This window comes from Cetorhinus maximus, chromosome 6, assembly GCF_964194155.1.
Source record: "Cetorhinus maximus chromosome 6, sCetMax3.hap1.1, whole genome shotgun sequence".
Classification (NCBI taxonomy): Eukaryota; Metazoa; Chordata; class Chondrichthyes; order Lamniformes; family Cetorhinidae; genus Cetorhinus; species Cetorhinus maximus.
Genome location: NC_135884.1, coordinates 5,537,165 through 5,557,568, shown reverse-complemented (window position 1 = coordinate 5,557,568; position 20,404 = coordinate 5,537,165). Strand labels below are relative to the sequence as shown.

The 20,404-nt window shown below is 44.6% G+C and overlaps 1 protein-coding gene across 1 annotated transcript in view; it reads right to left on the bottom strand.

Annotated features, from left to right (window-relative positions):
• Positions 1-20,404, bottom strand: part of LOC144681495 (monoglyceride lipase-like) — an 83,429-nt gene that overhangs the window by 39,484 nt on the left and 23,541 nt on the right. The gene's annotated exons all lie outside the window — the stretch shown is intronic.

The window sequence follows — 20,404 nt, the reverse complement described above, 5'->3', positions numbered from 1 at the left end:
GTTTCCCGTTGCGGGAGAATCTTAAAATAGGGGGCACAGTTTCAAAATAAAGCTTTTCCCATTTAATATGGGGATGAGGAGGAATTTCTTCTCTCAGAGGGTCGTTGGTGTTTGGAATTCCCCAGTAAGCAGTGGAGGCTGGGACATTGAATTTATTCAAGGCAGAGTTAGACAGATGAAGGGGTTTGTCTTATGAGGAAAGAAAGGTTGAGCAGGTTGGGCCTATACCCATTGGAGTTTAGAAGAATGAGAGGTGATCTTATTGAAACATATAAGATTCTGAGGGGGCTTGACAAGGTAGATGCTGAGTGGCTGTTTCCTCTTAGTGGGGGAGTCTAGAACTAGGGAATACAGTTTTAAAGTAAGGGATCTCCCATTTAAGATGGAGATGAGAAGGAATTTCTTCTCCCAGAGGGTCGTTGATCTTTGGACTTCTCTCCCCAGCGAGCAGTGGATCATTGAATATATTCAAGGTTGAGTGAAATAGATTTTTGATCAACAAGGGAGTCAAGGGTTGTCGGGGGAGAGGCAGGAAAATGGAGTTAAAGCCATAATCAGATCAGCCGGTATCTTATTGAACAGCAGAGTAGGCTTCTAATGGTCTATGTCTGCTCCTATTTCTTATGATCTGATGATCAGTTCATTCATCAGCCCTGTGCTTGCAGACTGCAAAGTCCCTCCTTGAAGTACTGACTCCATCCTTTACCCTGGTCATGGTCTGAAATTCAGTGAGACTGTCCAGAACAATAGCACCCTATTTGACCCTGAGATGCACTTCCGAACCACATATCCACTCCACCATAAGACCACATGCTTCCATCTCTGTAACATCACCAATTCTGCTTCTTCCTCACATCATCTATTGCTGACACACATCCATGCTTTGTTACCTCCAGACTTGATTATTCCAATGCTCTCTCCTGGCTGGACTCACACCCTCCATAAACTGGAGCTAATCCAAACCTCTGCTGCCTGGATCCTAACTTGCACCAAGTCTCATTCACTCAACACTCCCTGTGCTCGCTAGTTTACATTGGCTCCTAGTCCAACAGTGCCTCAATTTTAAAATTCTCATCATTGTTTTCAAATCCCTCCATGGCCTCAACCCCTCTTCTTACCTCTGTAATCTTCTTCAGCCCTCCAGGGTCTCTGCAATCCTCCAATTCGAACTTCTTCTTTATCACTAATTTTAATTGCTCCACCATTGGTGGTCATGCCTTTAACTGCCTAGGGCACCAACTCCCTCACTAAACCTCAGTCCCTATAGTACTCACCCCTCCATAAGACACTACTGAAAACCTCCCTCCTTGAGCAAGTTTTTGGTCACCTGTCCAAATATCTCCTTATGTGCCTCAGGGTCACATTTCATTTGATACCACTCTCCCACAAAGTGCCTTGGGATGCTTTGCCGCATTCCTCCTCCTTCAGATATCATGCCCTAAGTGGGCGTTGGTGACCATGGACTCCCATTGGATTGGTCCACAATTATGCTTGGCAAAGTACTGCAGTTGTTACCACTCCTGGAGAGTGGTATCAAATGAAATGTGACCCTGAGGCACATTAGGAGACATTTAGACAGGTGACCAAAAACCTGCTCAAAGAGGCTATAGGGACTGAGGTTTAGTGAGGGAATTGGTGCCTTCTGCAGCATGGCTGACCAGGAAACTCTCCCACTCTTACCACCTGCATTCAGGAGTATTGGAAGGATTTACAGGCTGAAAATCAACCTGTTTAGCCACGTTATGAACATGCCTCCCATAGCCATCAAGTCCTGAAGTGGGACTTGAACCCAGAGCTACTGGCCCAGAGGTAGGGACACTAAAACTGCACCACAAGCCCTCCTCTGTACCACATTACAGATGCCCAAAAAATACAGGTTGTTATTGGTATGCTGCCAGAGGACTGGGAAACCATTGTTTAAAAAGGGATAGCTAGAGTAAGTACAGGCCAGTGAGCCTAACCTTGGTGGTGGGAAAATTATTGGAAAGGATTCTAAGGGGCAGTATGAATTGCTATTTGGTAAAGCACAGATTAATCAAGGGCAGTTAGCACGGTTCTGGAAGGAAGGCTATGTTTGACTAACTCAATTGAACTCTTTGAGGGGGTAACAAGGAGGTTCGATGAAGGTAGCACATTGGATCTAGTCTACATGGATTTTAATAAGGCTTTTGGCAGACTGTCAGAATACTCATGGGATCTAAGACATAGAGGTAAGTTGGATCCAAATTGGCTCAGTGGCAGGAAGCAAAGGGTAATGGTCAATGGGCGTTTTTGTGACTGGAAGGCTGCTTCCAATGGGATTTCGCATATGTCAGTTCCTTGCTTTTGTGGTATTTGTAACGATTTAGACTTACTTGTAGGAGCCATGAATAGGAGGTTTGCAGCTAATACCAAAATTGCCATGTGGTTGATAGTGAGGGGGATAGCTGTAGGCTGCAAGGAGATATCAATGGACTGATCAGATGGCAGAGAAGAGGCAAATGGAATTCAGGAGAAGTGTGAGGTGATGCATTTGGGAGGGCAAAAAAGGCAAGGGAATACTCAGTAAATGGGAGGATACTGAGAAGTGTAGAGAAACAGAGGGACCTTGGACTGCATGTTCACAGATCCCTGGTGGTAGCTGGACAGGTGGATAAGATGGTGAAGAAGGCATTCGGCATACATTCCTTTATTAGCCGAGGCAAAGCGTATAAGAGCAGAGAGGTCATGCTTGAACTGAATAATCACAGAATGGTTATGGCATAGAAGGAAACCATTCGACCCCATCAGGCTGAATCGTCCCAGATTTGCACTAAGTGCGGTAGCGGGCTGGGAAAATGATGTTTTATCCGCTGGCCGCGATTGCGGGTTTTCATGCTGTATCATCCCAAGCCCGCCATATTATTTATGCATTCCTGGCAAACATGCTGTTTCCATGGCCCGCCCGCCACCACCTCACGCTTCATCGCGCCAGGCGCCTGTTTAAAGTCCTGCCATGCGCACACCTCTCAGTGCTTCCAGACCACCACTGCTACAAGGAAGACATGGCCCCGAAAGGCAAAAGGACTGCAGCCCCCAGGTTCAGTGATGCATCACTTGAATGCCTTTTGGATGCTGTGGAGGCCTGCAGAGATGTCCACTACCCCAGCTCTGGCTGCAGGATGGGCAGCAGCGTGACCAACCAGGCTTGTGAGGCGGTGGCAGCGATGGTCAGCGCCAACACCCTTCGAAAGAGGACAGCCACCCAGTGCTGTAAGAGGATGAATGATCTCCTCTGTTCCGCCAGGGTAAGTCACTCTTCTCATCACTCTCAACTCACACACTCACAAACCCGCCACACATCCACAGGGCTCTCACTCACTGCCGGTTCAAGCGATATCACTATTCACTCTCTCACATACACCGTCATTGTCCTCATCCTGTCCATGCGACTACTCACCATCCACAAAGGCCAGGCATACTTATCACGTGGCCTGGCAGGCGTCCTGCTCACTCTCTCTCCATCTCTATTCATGCAGGACAATCTGGCACACAAGAACAGGGAGAGGTCGCAGACTGGTGGAGGGATGCCTGAAGTCAAGTTCCTCGTGGACTTTGAAAACAGAGCCATCCAGCTGGCTGGCGAGGATGTGGATCAGTCCTGTGCTGATGGTGAGGTCGGTGCTGCTCTATCAAGTGAGGATCCAGCAGCGCAATATACATCAGACAACCGTGCTCTGAGTGAGGTGTCCTGTTTTACAGGCCACTGCCATGCACTAATTATCCCGCTTTGCTTCTGCAGGCACATCTGGGAAACAGCCGAGGGAGGCCATGACCCAGGGCCTCCAATCAAGCCCCGAAGAAACCATTGAAGAGAAATCAGGAGGCACCTTCCTTGAAGTCCTGTCACAGCGCTCACCCACACCCTCCGCCAACGCAGAGACACACACCTCGGTAGGACCTAGCTTTAGAATAGCCTTGCGATCACAGTCTGGTGAGCACATTGCACTGTCTGATCCACAGCAGGTGGTGCCAGGGACCTCCCTGGTGCCCGGCACTCAGACGACTGCCAGAGGCCAGAAATTTGCTGAGTCCGAGTCAGATGATGAGCCTCTGGACTCATTCATGTCTCAGCTGCTGGAGCTGCAAAGGCAAGCTCGGGAACATCAGGAAGGGATGTCCGCTGCACTCCTCAGATTGCAAGGCACAATGGAGGAATCCATCCACTTTAACTCTGAGGTGATAGTGCCGGCATGCCAACGCACCGAGGTCAACACTGGTAGGATGGTGGCCGCCATGGAGATCTTGGTCCAGGATGTTGCTCCTGTACTGCTGCGCAGGCTGAACTCTTTGATTGTTTCCTATATTCAACTTCACTCTCAATTGCGTTATCCAACTGATATCTGTCATAAGCACAATTTTCCTTCTTCATCTTTATCTCTTTTGTCATCCAGGGAGCTCTGGATTTGTTTGCCCTGTCTTTCCCCCTCTTGGGAATAAACCTTGACTGTACTTCAACTATTTCTTCTTTAAAGATGGGCTATGGACCAAATGCTGGAAAGTGGGATAGGCTGGGCGGCTCGTTTTTTTTGGCTGGCCAGACACGATGGGCCAAGTGACCTCTTTCTGTGCCGTAAACTTTCTATGATTCTAAAAGCAGCTGATTGTTAGTTACAGTTTGCCTGCTAATCTTTGGTTTCAATTCATCTGGGCCAGATCCATTCTAACCCCAGTGAAGTTGGCTTTCCCCATGTTAATTATTCTTATTCTGGGTTGCTCTTTATCATTATGATACAATGACCACTGTTCCCTAAATGTCCCCCTATTGACACTTGATCCACTTGGTCCATCTCATTTCCAAGAACCAGGTCCAGCAGTGCCTCCTTTCTTGTTTGACCGGAAACATACTGCCTGTAGAAAAATTTCCTGGGCACATTGGAGAAATTCTTGCCCTTCTCTGCTCTTTACACTACTACCATCCCAGTCTACATTTGGATAATTAAAATTCCCCATTGCACTTCTCTCTAATTCCCTTGCAAATTTGTTCCTCTGCCTCTTTCCCTCTAGTCAATAGCCTGTAGACTACACTAAGCAATGTAATTGCACATTTTGTGTTCCTTGGTTCTAGCCAAATAGATTCTGTCCTTGAACCCTCTGGGACATCCCCTGTCTCTGTTACTGCAATGCTCTCCTTAATCAATACCATCCCCCCCTTATTCATTCATGGGATGTGGGCATTGCTGGCCACTTGAGAAGGTGGTGGTGAGCTGCCTTCTTGATCCACTGCAGTAGCAGTTTGATACAACTGAGTGGCTTGCTAGGCCGTTTCAGAGTCAACCACATTGCTGTGGGTCTGGAGTCCCATGTAGGCCGGACCAGGTAAGGACAGCAGATTTCCTTCCCTAAAGGACATTAGTGATGGGTCTTTACAACAGTTTCACGGTCACCATTAGGCTTTTAATTCCAGATTTTTATTGAATTCATTTCCACCATCTGCTGTGGTGGGATTTAAACCCAGGTCCCCAGAGCATTACCCTGGGTCCCTAGATTACTAGTCCAGTGAAAATGCCACTACGCCACTACCTCCCCAACTTGCTTTCCAATCTTTCCTGAACACCTTGTATCCAGGAATATTTAATACCCAGTCCTGCCCTTCTTTGAGCCAGGTCTCTGTTATCAGCACAACATCACACTTCTATGTGGCTATACGCATCTGCAACTCACCAATCTTATTTACCACACTCTGTGCATTCATGTACATGCACAGTGACCCTAATTTAGACTTTACTATTTTCCTTCTCATGCTGAACCTACCTAACACCTTATTATTTCCTATTGTAATGATATCTGCCTCTCCCAATGTTCTTTATACTTTGGTATCCCAAGTTTATCTCCTGGTCCCCACACCCCTGCCAAGTTAGTTTAAACCCTCCCCAACAGCACAAGCAAATTACCCTGCAAGGAACTCAGTCCCGGCTCTGTTTAGGTGCAACCGTCTGGTGTGTATGGGTCTCATCTCCCCAGAGCTGATCCCAGTGTCCCAAAAATCTAAAGCCCTCCCTCCTGCACCATCTTTCCAGCCATGTATTCATCTGCTTTATCCCTCCTACTAACATGTTCACTTGCAAGTGGTACTGGGAGTAATCCAGGGATTACTGCTTTTGAGGTCCTGCTTGCTAATTTCCTACCCAGCTCCCTAAATTCTGATTGTAGGTCCTCATTCGTCTTTCTGCCTATGACGCTGGTTCAGCTGGCTTCTCACCCTCCCTCCTCAGGGTTCCCTTCAGCAGCTCAGTCCTTAATTCTGGCACCAGGGAGACAATACATTATTTTGGATTAATCTCTGCAGCCGTAAAAATGCCTGTTTCTTCCCCTATCAAATCTCCTATTACTATTGATCTCCTGGTCGTTCTGTGCTGCCCGCTCACCTCCCCCTCCCCCTCCCCCTCCCCAACCCCCACCCCCACCCCCACCCCCAGTACAGCTGCTGAGTCAGTGGCGGTGCCATGGATTTGGCTCTGGCTGCACTCCCCAGAACCACCACTTTCATTTCTATTCAGAATTGAACACTGGCCGGAGAGTGAGATGCGCTGAGGTGATCCTGCACTACCTGCCTATGGCTTCTTGACCGCTCGGTTGTCAGCCATTCCCTCTCTCCCTGCATGCTCTTAAGCAGCAGGGCGACACATCTATAAACGTGCTAACCATAAAGCTCTCAGCCTCACAGATGTGCCTCAGTGATGTCAGCTGCTGCTCAAGCTCCAAGACGGGAGTTCAAGCTGCTACAGCTGATGACACTTCCTGCACATATGGTTATCATGGAACAGGATGTGCACTTCAGGAGCATTGGCTGCCCTGTCATTCCTCTGTCTGTTAGACAATAAAACTTGCTACTGTTACGACCAGGATGGGAGGAGTGTGTAGTTTATCTAGCTCCACTAGTCCACGGGTCGCACCATTAGTTTAAAAGTTTAATTCACTCACCAAAATGGCCAATTATTTACCTTCGCTACTATTAGACCCAGAATAAAAGAGACTTTTTTCAACAAACTCAGATGATTGATTTATTACAAAACAAAACTTATTTTTTTAAAACAAGCTGCAAGAGCTGGGTAACACACAATTGTATTCTGGAAGTATAAATATTTATTCCTTTTAAAAATACCCCAACACACACACATACACACACAAACAAACAAAGGACAAACAGATATGACGTCTCTGCAGAGATGGGCTTTAGAAGATAGGCATTATAGAATAAAAATAAAGTTCACAGGGTCTCGATGCTGTCAATCTGGAGTTCCCTCGTGTGAAGATGGGCTCACTAGATGGCCCAGTATATGGTCCCAGTGGATGTCTAGAGGTTCTCACCAATGGAGTTTCGGTGTGGCGGACAATATAGCCAGGTCAATCCCTCTTGTCTCAGTCTCTCAGGTTTCCAAAGAAAGACAAGCTCTACTGAGCTGAGGATTCTTAGCTGGATATGCCAACAACTTTATTTCAGGCAAGGCAAGGCAAGAAGGTGATCTAGACAGTTTTAACTTTCTCAGTTCAGTCCCAACTGAACTCAAAAACACAAGCCCAACATTTAAAGCTTATCCCTGTCATGTGATTTTCAGTAACTCACTAGTTTTATGCCTTTAAACCAATTTTTTTTCCATCAATTAAAGTAATTGCAATGCAAACAAGCACACAGCTCTTCCCCCCCCCTCATGCCAATCAGTTAATTTCTTGGAAAAGGCATTGTTGCTCCCAGTCCAAAGGTGAACTTATGACCTTTTTGTAAAAACAGTCCAAGTGTCCAAATAATGCAATGTCCTTCCAACTTTTAAAAGAAAATCCACTTTGTGAAGATATGCTTTTCCCAACATCTCTGCCCTTAAGAAATGATACGCCATTTTCAAATGCGTTTCATTATAAAGCGTACAGGGAAGATATACACAATATATAAACAAAATTCAAACTCAGTAATCATTCCTTATATAAGAGTCCGTACAGTTTTCTCGGACTTTCTTGCTTTCCAGATAGCTCCCCAAAAAATGACATTCTTGGTAATGCATCAGCAATTATATAATCCTTTCCAGCAATATGAGCAACCTTTAAGTTCTCAGGCTGTATTAGCAAGCTCCATCGGAACAGTCGGTCATTCTGAGTTTTAACTCGGTGAAAAAGGCCAAGGGATTGTGGTCAGTATATTCTAGTGTTTCTTTACAGCCAAGGCGAATATATATATATATATATACATATATATATCTCAAAATGTTTAAGAGCCAGTAACAATCCAAGGGTATCCTTTTCTACTCTAGAGTATCTCTTTTGATGCCGATTTTATTTTGTCAAAAAGTATCCCACCGGCTTCTCAATACTGGCCCGATCCGGGGTGAAATCGTGTGAGATGGTGTCCGGCGAGTGTTCTGACATCATCTTGCAGTCGCGTGATGTATCGGTCGGCGGGCACCCGCAAAAGCCGGAAGCATGCCCGTCGACAATTCAGAGGCCAATTAAGGGTCATTAATGGCGCAAATGTCTTTAATTCCAAGTCGCCCGTCCAACCTTACGGCTGGCGGACGGGTGAATCGGCCGGGCGGCCTTTACATTTTTCATGAAACCTCATCCAAGGGCGGGACGAGGTTTCCGTGATGAAACAGAATAAAAATAATAATCAGCGGACAGCATTTTAATCTTGTATGTTTTCAGGTGGGGATGCTTGGGACATTTTTTTCTGCTTTTTAAAACTTTATTTTTGATTTTTCAGGTCCTCAGCTCCCTGAGGCAGCTCTCTGCCTTCAGGTCCGTTCCCCGGCTGATCCCGGGCCCACCGATCGTGCCCGCCTGCCAACCTCAAAATTCTGCCCGGGGAATTCCATCAGAGCCTGTACTTTCACGGTTCTGAGCAACACTTACCTCTGCTCCACGATATGCCCTAGATAAGCTACTCGCGCGTTCGTGAACTCACTAGACTAGATCTGCCAACTGCAGTTGTTTAAATAGTTGTTCAAAAATCCAACTGTTTCACATGATCTTTCCAAGTGTTGCTCTAATCCAATACATCATCCAAGTAAACTGCACAGTTAGAGACACTGGTTACGACTTGCTTCATTAGTCTTTGGAAAGTGGCTGCCGCATTTTTTAGCCCGAATGGCATCACTCGGCATTGGTGTAGCCCATCCGGCATGACGAAAACTGACATCTCCTTAGCTCGTGACATTGAAGGTACCTTCCAGGATTCTTTCAACAAATCTATCTTAGTAAGGAACGTGGCACTGCCAACCGTGTCAATACAATCTTCTAAATGAGGGTTCGGGTAGGAATCCGTTTTTGTTGCTGCATTAACCTTCCTATAATCCACGCAGAATCTGGTTGCCCCATCAGGTTTAGGCACTAACACTACGGGAGATCACCAACTGCTTTAACTAGGCTCAATTAGATGATTTTCAAACATATACTGAATTTCTGCTTCGCCTGAGCCTGTTTCTCTGGACTTAAATGATAAGGATGCTGCTTTATAGGAGGGGATTCCCCTACATCCATATCATGCATGGCTAAAGTTATACACCCTGGTTTATCCTAACAGATTCTTTTAAATTCTGTAAGTAACCTCACTAGATCCGCTCATTATTCTGCCTCTAAGTATGAAAATATGGTGTATAACTGTCCTAATATTTCAGTGTTAGCTAACCAGATGGTAGGAGGTTTAATGAAGAGTGCAGGAGGGCATGCCAGGAGTAGCACCAAGCATACCTAAAAATGAGGTGTCAACCTGGTGAAGCTACAGCACAGGGCTACCAACCTGTATAAGCAGCAAGCAATAGACAGAGCTAAGTGATTCCACAACCAACAGATCAGATCTAAGCTCTGTAGTCCTGCTACATCCAGTTGTGAATAGTGGTGAACAATTAAACAACTCACTGGAAGAGGAGGCTCCACAAATATCCCCATCCTCAATGATGGAGGAGCCCAGCACATCAGTACAAAAGACAAAGCTGAAGCATTTGCAACCATCTTCAGCCAGAAGTGCCAAGTAGCTGATCCATCTTGGCCTCCTCCAGAGGTCCCCAGCATCACTGATGCCAGTCTCCAGCCAATTCGATTCACTCCACGTGATATCAAGATATGGCGGAAGGCACAGGATACTGCAAAGGCTATGGGGCCCTAAAATATTCCGGCAATAGTACTGAAGACTTGTGCTCCAGAACTTGCCGCGCCCCTAGCCAAGCTGTTCCAGTACAGCTACAACACTGGCATCCACCCAGTGGAAAATTGCCCAGGTATGCCCTGTACACAAAAAGCACAATAAATCCAACCTGGCCAATTAGCGCCCCATTCGTGCCTCTCGATCATCGGTAAAACGATGGAAGGGATGATATCCTGTGGACTTTAACCGATTTATACCCAAGCTACTGATTACATTTTGAAAAATTGTAGACATAAACATTGAACCTTGATCCAACTGGATCTCCACTGATAATCCATATAAAGTAAAAAATTGGGTTAACTTCTTTAGCATTACTTTAGCTGTAATTATTCTTGAGGGGATGGCCTCTGGAAATTGAGATGTCATATCGCTAATAGTAAGAATATACTGGTGTCCTGCTTTGTTTTTGATAATGGTCCCACACAGTCTACTAACACCCTACTAAACTGCTCCTCAAAAATTGGTATGGGAATTAAGGGTGCCGGTTTAATTGTAGGTTGTGGTTTTCCCACCATCTGGCACCTATGGCACATTTTACAAAACTGCACAATATCCTTGTGAAGAACTGGCCAGTAAAATTGTTGGCTTATCCACACTTGGGTTTCTGTATCCCTACATGTCCTGCCATAGGAAGTTCATGTGCTATCCGTAATATACCTTTACGATATTTGCGTGCTACCACTACCTGATGAATAATAGTCCACTCTTCAACTGCAGGCCTGTGAGGAGGACCCCACTTCCTCATTAGAATTCCATTTTTAATATATTAACATTCTTGAACTTCATCAGCTTCAGCTTCAGTTTGGGCTAATTCTGCCATCTTAACTCTGGATCAGCTTGTTGAGCCTCAACTAGAGAAGATTTATTAAACATCTCTTTTGGATTATCTAAGTCTTTAACGAAAGTTTCAGCTAGCCGAATATCTGTCTGTGGTATCACTTTGACTTCCGAAGATGGATTTTGCTTAGCCATTGCTCAGGCATCACACACGAAGGATAAATTCCTGGAACCATTTCCTGTAACTGCTCGGTCTCTCTAACCTCACTTGGGCTTGTCGTAATTATGGGGAAGCTACTACCTTCACTCCAGCTAAATCATTTTCCAGGAGTAAGTCAACTCCATCTATGGGTAACTTCTGAACAACCCCTACTGTCACCGTCCCAGACATTAGGTCACACTCCAAGTGCACCCTGTACAAATGTATGGGTATATACTCCCCGCCAATACCATTTATTAAAACTTTGGTCTTTAATGCGCTCTCTGCGAGAAAATGTTATGCCTTCCCCCAGCAAAAGTGTTTGTGTGGCTCCTGTATCTCTTCATATAATTATAAGTTTAGCTATCTCATTTGAAGGCTAAGGGGTTACTTTCCCTCGTGATAAGAATTCTTTATAACTCTCATGTATCTTATTCATCTCTCCTGAACTTACAGCTGTGTTCACACTCGTTTTCAGGGCTGTAGTTAATGCTACAACTTGATCTGCTGTGTTTTCTGTCAGGGTTCCTTTCCCTGAATCGCCCCTACCTACCCCAGTAAGCCCCATGGATTTCCTGCACAACTTCCAGCAATCTGCACGAACGTTCCCACCTTGTCACAATGGAAACAGTTAGGCCTTTGACTATTACTCCCAACCTCAGCACCTTCCTTTCTGTTCTGGGGAGGAGTTTCTGAGGCTTTCCCAGCTGCCCCTGCTCTTCCCTGGCTACTTGCCTTCTTTTCACCTTCCTACCTTCTATACTTCTGGGATTTGCAGGGGTGATGGAAAAAGGGTTTAGACTTATGGACCAGCTCATAATCAACAACCATCTCCACTGCCTATCTAGCTGTTGCAACCCTCTGGTCTTCAACATAGGTTCTAACTACTGGAGGGGGTGAATTTTTAAATTCTTCCAGGAGAATTATTTCCCTAAGAACTTCATACATTGTCTCTTCCTTTAATGCCCATTCCAACAGTCAAAATTACTTTGCTTTACCCTCTCAAATTCAATATAGGTCTGCCCAGGCTGTTTCCTTATGTTTCGAAATTTCTGCCTGTAAGCCTCAGGATCCAACTCATACACACTAAGAATAGGCATTTTCACTGCATGATAATCCACAGAAACCTCTTCCGACAGTGATGCATAAACCTCATGAGCTCTACCCACCAACCAGGAGCAATGTCCAAATTTTTTTTGGCCATTTCATTTGCTTAGCTACCTTCTCAAACGAAATAAAGAATGCCTCTACATCCCTTTCCTCAAACTTTAGGAGGGCTTGTACAAGTGTACACATCTCCCCACTGGGCTTTGGGTTGGAGGTGATTTTTTTCATCATCAGAACCTTCCTCAGCATCTGAGACCTCTTTTTAAAAATTCCAGCCTATTTAGCTGGTATTCCCTTTTCTCGTTCCTTCACTCTTTCCCTTGCCTCTCTTTCTTTATCCTTTTCCCTTTCCTTCCTTGCTAACTTCTCTCTCTGGAGATTTTCCACATTTCCAATTCTTTATTTTTCTTTTTCAAGTTTACTCGTCTCTCTCTTTCCCTTTCCCTTCCTCGTTCTTTTGCCAACAACTCAAGTTTTTTCAGTTCCTTTTCATGCTCAAGCTGCTTAATTTGCAACAGAACCCTAGCTAACTCAATTGACACACCCACTGGAAAATGTGGTCTCCCTTGTATCCCTTCCAAATTCAAATGCTGCACTATTACCTCAACTATGTCTGCTTTCCTTACCCCTAAGGCGAACTCTAACTGTAACTTATCCACCAACTCCATTAGCTGAGTCTTGGTTACTTTATATCAGGGTTAAGCCTGCCATCTCTAGAAAAGTCTTAGCAACTTCCAACGCCATTTTGGTTCACTAATATATATCCTTTTTTCCCCAATTATTATTATTCCATGTCCAATCACCCACCGTCTGTGTTTCAAATCCTGCAAGATCCCCCAATCTATGTTATGACCGAGATAGGAGGAGTGCGCAGTTTATCTAGCCCCACTACTCTTCAAGTCACCCCATTAGTCTAAAAGTTTAATTCACTCACCAAAATGGCCAATTATTTACCTTTGCTACTGTTAAAAACAGACTTTAACAAGGCCTCTTTCAATAACTCAGAATGATTGATTTATTACAAAACAAAGCTTCTTTTTAAAAACAAGTTGCAAGAGCTGGTTAATACACAATTCTACTCTGGAAGTATAACTATCTATCTCTTTTTAAAAATACCCCAGCACACACAAACACACATACACATACGCAAGCAAACAAACAGACAAAGGACAAACAGATAGGGTCTCTCTGCAGAGATGGGCGTTTAGAGGATAGGCATTATAAAATAAAGAATAAAGTTCAAAGGGTCTCAACGCTGTCAATCTGGAGCTCCTAAGTGTGAAGGCAGGCCACTGCTCCCAGTAGATGTCTGGAGGGCCTCATCAATGGAGCTTCGGCATGGCGGATAATATAGCCAGGTCAATCCCTCTTGTCTCAGCCTCTCAGATTTCCAAAAAAACAGACAAGCCTCACTGAGCTGAGGATTCTTAGCTGGATATGCCAACAACTTTATTTCAGGCAAGGCAAGGTGAGCTAGACAGCTTTTACTTTCTCAGTTCAGTCCCAACTGAACTCAAAAACACAAGTCCAACACTTAAAGTTCATCCCTGTCATGTGATTTTCAGTAACTCACTAACTTTCTGCCTTTGAACCAGGTTTTTTCCCCATCAATTAAAGTAATTGCAATGCAAACAAGCACACAGCTCTTCCCCCCTCAAGTACCACGCTGATCAATTGATTTCTTGGAAAAGGCATTGTTGCTCCCAGTCCAAAGCTGAACTTATGACCTTTTTATAAAAACAATCCAAGTGTCCAAATAATGCAATGTCCTTCCAACTTTTAAAAGAAAATCCAGTTCGTGAAGATATGGTTTTTCCAACACTACTTACAAAATAAAGACTCACCCCAGTTAACCACTTTATTTCTTCCGTTGTTACTTAAATATATGGAGGGTAATTGAAAAGCGTTACATAACCCTTGTTATTTAGTTTTCCAGCTCCCTAGATTAACTTCCTAACTTTGGAGAAATGGAAGTAAAGCTACAATACTCACCAGCCAATCAATTCATGGCTTTCCTATGATGTCACAGTTTGATTTATTTTCTCTCTCAGTTCATTGATCCTGACCTGCTGCACCCTTTGCCCAGTCTGCGTCACACTCCTCCTGGTCTGCGTCACTGAAGGAGTAACATGCGCTGTGGATAAAGGGGAGTCTGTAGATGTACTGTATTTAGATTTCCTGAAGGCATTTGATAAGGTGCAGAAAATAAAAGCTCATGGTGTAAGGGGTAACATATTAGCATGGATAGAAGATTGGCTGTCTGGCAGGAAACAGAGTATGCATAAATGGGTCTTTTTCTGATTGGCAGGATGTGACGAGGGGAGTCCTGCAGGGGTCTGTGCTTTACAATTTACATCAATGACTTATATGAGGGGAGCAAAGGCACGGTAGCTAAATTTGCAGATGACACAAAGATAGGTGGAAAGGTAGGTTGCGATGAGGACATAAGGAGGTTTTATTTTTATTCATTCATGGGATGTGGGGGTCGTTTATTGCATTTATTGCCCACCCCTAATTGCTTCTGAGAGGATGATGGTGAGCTGCCTTCTGAACCGCTGCAGTCCATGTGGTGTAGCTACACCCACAGTGCAAACAGATATAGATAGGTTGAGTGAGTGGGAAAAAATCTGGCAGATGGTGTATAATGTGGGAAACTATGAAGTTGTTCACTTTGGCAGGAAGAATAAAAAAGCAGAGTGTTACTTCACTGGAGGACGACACACAATTCTGATTGTGCATGAGTCACAAAAAGTTAGGTACAGGTACAGCAAGTAATTAAGAAGGCTAATGGAATGCTATCCTTTATTTTGAGAGTAATTGAACATAAAAATAAGGATAAAAGCAACATTTTCTGTTTTCATATTAAAATAAGGATATTATGCTTCAGTTATATATGGCATTGGTGAGACCACATCTCAAATGCTATGTGCAGTTTTGGCCTCATTATTTAAGAAAGGATGTAAATGCATTGGAGGCAGTTCAGAGGAGGTTTACTAGATTGATAAAAGCAAAATACTGCGGATGCTGGAAATCTGAAACAAAAACAAAAATAGCTGGAAAAGCTCAGCAGGTCTGACAGCATCTGTGGAGAGGAACACAGTTAATGTTTAGAGTCCATATGACTCTTCATCAGAACTAAAGAAATATAGAAATGTGGTGAAATATAAGCTGGTTGAGGGGGCGGGTCAGGTAGAGCTAGATAAAGGGCCAGTGGGACACCTATCACTGGCCCTCTATCCAGCTCTACCTGTCCCACCCCCCTCAACCAGCTTATATTTCACCACATTTCTATATTTCTTTAGTTTTGATGAAGAGTCATACGGACTTGAAATGTTAACTGTGTTCCTCTCCGCAGATGCTGTCAGACCTGCTGAGTTTTTCCAGCTATTTTTGTTTTTGTTTACTAAATTGATACCTGGAATGAATGGGTTGTCTTATGAGGAAAGTTTGGACAGACTGGGCTTATTTCCACTGGAGTTTAGAAGAATGAGGGGTGATTTGATTGAAGTATATAAAATCCTGAATGGCCTTGACAAGGTGGACATCGAAAGGATATTTCCTCTTGTGGGTGAGTCCAGAAATAGGGGCCACTGTTTTAAAATTAGGGGTCATCCTTTTAGGACAGAGATGAGGAGAATTTTTTTCACTAGAGGGTTGTGCGACTTTGGAACTCTTTGCCTCAAAAGACGGTGGAGGCAGAGTCATTGAATATTCTAAAGGGGGAGGGCAAACAGACAGAGATCGTGGTACATATTGGTATCAACGACATAGGTAGAAAGAGGGATGAGGTCCTGTAAGTAGAATTTAGGGAGCTAGGAAACAGATTAAAAAACAGGACCTCAAAGGTAGTAATCTCTGAATTACTTCCAGTGTCACGCGCTAGTGAGTATAGAACTAGGAGGTTAGTCCAGATGAAAGCGTGGCTGGAGAGATGGTGCAGGAGGGAGGGCTTTAGATTTCTAGGATATTGGGACCATCTCTGGGAGCGGTGGGACCTGTACCAGGAGGACGGGTTGCACCTGAACCGGAATGGGACCAACATCCTTGCCGAGAGGTTTGCTAGTGCTGTTGGGGAGGGATTAAACTAACTTGGCAGGAGGATGGGATGGTTCAGCAGAGGGAGATGCACAGCCAAAATCAGAAGAGAGAGCAAGTGAGTCTGGAAGGCATAGAAATTATAGGCCAGTTAAGGCGCAAGGGAGCTTGGCAAGGTCGGATGGTATTTATTTTAATGCAATCCTTTATTTCGAGAGTAATTGACCATAAAAATAAGGATAAGATGATGAATAAGGCAGATGAGTTGAGGGCACAAATTAACACATGGAAGTATGATGTCATTGCTGTCACAGAGACATGGTTGAGAGAGGAGCAGGATTGGCAGCTCAATATTCCAGGATATAGGGTCTTCCGGTGAGACAGGGAAGGAGCTTAAAGAGGAGGGGATATCGCAATATTGATCAAGGAATCAATTACATCAGTAAGGTGGGATGACATCTTAGAAGGCTCCTCAAATGAAGCTAAACGGCTAGAACATAAGAACAAAAAAGGAGCAATCACATTGCTGGGAGTGTACTATAGGCCCCCAAAGAGTCAGAGAGAAATAGAAGAGCAGATATGTAAGCAAATTTCTGAGAAGTGTAAAAATAATAGGGTACTAATAGTGGGGGATTTCAACTTTCCCAAAATTAACTGGGTTAGTCATAGTGTGATAGGTTTAGAGGGAGCGGAATTCCTAAAATGCATCCAGAAGAGCTTTTTAAGCCAGTATGTAGAAGGTCCTACAAGAGAGGGGGCAGCCTTGGGCTTAATTTTAGGGAGTGAAGCTGGGCAAGTGGTAGAGGTATCAGTGGCAGAGCATTTTGCAGATAGTGATCATAACTCCGTTAGATTCAAGGTTGTTATGGAAAAGGACAAGGATGGGCCAGAAATCAGAGCTATAAATTGGGGGAAGGCCGATTTTAATCAGATCAGATATGATTTGGCCAGAGTGGACTGGGAGCAGCTACTTTTAGGTAAATCTGCATCAGAGCAGTGGCACTCATTCAAGAAGGAAATAGGGAGAGTACAGGGCCAACATATTCCAGTAAAGACAAGGGGTGGGACCAACAAATCCAGGAAACCCTGGATGTCGAGAGATATACAGGATTGGATAAAGAGAAAAAGGGAGGCTTATGGCAGATACCGAAGGCTCTAAACAGCGGAAGCCCTTGAGGAGTATAGAATGTGTAGGGGGAACTTAAAAAGGAAATTAGGAGAGCGAAAAGAGGGCATGAAATAACATTGGCAAGTAAAATAAAGGAAAATCCAAAGTTATTTTACAGTACATTAAGAGTAAGAGGAAAACTCGGGAAAGAGTAGGGCCCATTAAGGACCATAGTGGTAATTTGTGTGTGGAGCCGGAAGACGTAGGTAGGGTTCTAAATGAAGACTTTGTGTCGGTGTTCACAAGTGAGAGGGACGACGTGAATATGGAAATCAGGCAGAAGGACTGTGATATAATTAAAGAAATTAGCATAGAAAGGGAGGAGGTTCTAAGTGGCCTGGCAGGCTTAAAAGTAGATAAATCTCTAGGCCCGGATGAAATGTATCCCAGGCTGTTGAGTGAGGCAAGGGAGGAGATAGCAGGGGCGCTGGCAATAATTTTCAACAGCTCTCTGGCCAGAGGACTGGAGGACAGCCAATGTGGTACTGTTATTCAAGAAGGGAGGAAGGGATCGACAGGCCAGTCAGTCTAACCTTAGTAGTGGGGAAACTAATGGAAGCAATTTTGAGGGACAGAATTAATCTACACTAGGAGAGGCAGGGATTAATCAAGGACAGTCAGCATGGTTTTGTTAAGGGGAGGTCATGTCTGACCAATTTGATTGAATTTTTTGAAGAGGTGACCAGGTGTGTAGATGAGGGCAATGTATTTGACGTAGTCTACTTGGATTTCAGCAAGGCTTTTGATAAGGTCCCGCATGGGAGACTGATAACAAAGGTAAGAGCCCATGGGATCCAAGGCAATTTGGCAAGTTGGATGCAGAATTGGCTGAGTGGCGAGAAGCAGAGGGTGATGGTCTGCCTGTGTCTAGTGGGGTTCCACAGGGATCGGTGTTGGGTCCCTTGCTGTTTGTGGTATATATAAACGATTTAGACTTGAATGTAGGAGGGTTGATCAGTAAGTTTTGCGGATGACACAAAAATGAGTGGGGTGGTAAATTGTGAGGAGGATAGCCTTAGATTAAAGGAGGATATAGACGGGCTAGTCAGATGGGCTGATCAGTGGCAAATGGAATTTAATCTGGATAAGTGTGAGGTGATGCACTTGGGCAGGACAAACAAAGCACGGGAATACTCGATGAATGGTAGGACCCTGGGAAGTACCGAGGATCAGGGGGACCTTGGTGTGCATGCCCACCGGTCCCTTAAGGTAGCAGGACAGGTAGATAAGGTGGTTAAGAAGGCATATGGGATACTTGCCTTTATTAGCCACGGCATAGAGTATAAGAGCAGGGAGGTCATGCTGGAACTGTATAAAATGCTGGTTAGGCCACAGCTAGAGTATTGCATGCAGTTTTGGAATCTGCATTATAGGAAGAATGTGATTGCACTAGAGAGAGTGCAGAGGAGATTTACCAGGATGTTGCCTGGGCTGGAGAGTTTTAGTTATGAGGAGAGATTGGATAGACTGGAGTTATTTTCCCTGGAGCAGAGGAGATTGAGGGGGGGACATGATTGAGGTGTATAAAATTATGAGGGGCATAGATAGGGTACACAGGAAGCAACTTTTCCCCTTGGTGGAGGGATCAATAACCAGGGGGCATAGATTTAAGGTAAGGGGCAGGAGGTTTAGAGGGGATGTGAGGAAGAATTTTTTCACCCAGAGGGTGGTGGGAATCTGGAACTCACGGCCTGAAAGGGTGGTAGAGGCAGAAACCCTCATAACATTTAAGAAGTATTTGGATGTGCACTTGCGATGCCATGGCGTTCAAGGCTATGGGCCTAGTGCTGGAAAATGGGATTCGAATAGTTAGGTACTTGTTTGACCAGCGCAGACTCTATGGGCCGAAGGGCCTTTTTCTGTGCTGTAGACCTCTATGACTATGATTTTTAAGGCAGAGATAGATTGATTCCCTTGCCTAACAAGAATATAAGGTTATCAGGAGTAGATGGTAATGTGGAATTTGGAACACAGACAGATCAGCCATGATCTTATTGAATGGTGGAGCAGGCTCAAGGGGCTGAATGGTCTATTTCTGCTCCTATTTCGTATATTCGCATGTTAACAGTGACCCTGATCTGCTGCACATTCATCTCCTGGTCTACTTCACAGTGATGTTGATGAGCTTCACACACCTTCTGGTCTGCGTCATGCTCCTCCTGGTCTGCATCAGGCTCCTCCCGGTCTGCTTCACGCTCCTCCCAGTCTGCATCAGACTCTTCCCAGTCTGCGTCATGCTCCTCCCAGTTTCCTTCATGCTCCTCCTAGTCTGCTTCACACTCCTCCTGGTCTGCTTCACAATAATCCTGGTCTGCTTCTCCCTCTGATTCATTAAAGGGAGGATCTAATTGTACAGAGTGTACAAGAGTAATTTACAAGCATGTGGCCTTGAATGGAGAATTTTACCCATGAGAAAAGACTGGATAGGCTGGGGTTGTTTCTTTGGAAGAGAGGAGGGCACAGGGAGACTTAACTGAGGTGTATAAAACTATGATGGGCCTATATAGACAGATAGATAGTAAGGAGCTATTTCCCTTAGCAATGAGATTAATAATCAAAGGGAATAAATTAAACGCAATTGGTAGAAGGATTGGAGGGGAATTTTTTGAGTAATATTTTCACCCAGAGGGTGGTATGGTCTGGAACCCGCTGTCTGAAAGGGTGGTAGAGGCAGAAACCCTCATTGGATTGAAAACGTATTTGGATAGGAAATTGAAGTGCTGTAAACCACAGGGCTATAGACCAAGAGCTGGATACAAGATTAGACTGAATAGCTCTTTCAAACACATGGCCTCCTTCTGTGATGTAAATTTCCATGATTGTTGTGTGGTTGGAAGAGGGTGGACTCTGTTTCTGGTTAACCACCTTGCCTGTCATGACGAAGGCAACTTTAACTATATAGGCTTCACTCAGTTGGAAGTGAACCGCTCTCCAGATTTTAGGCTGACTCTCCGATGCCAGGCTG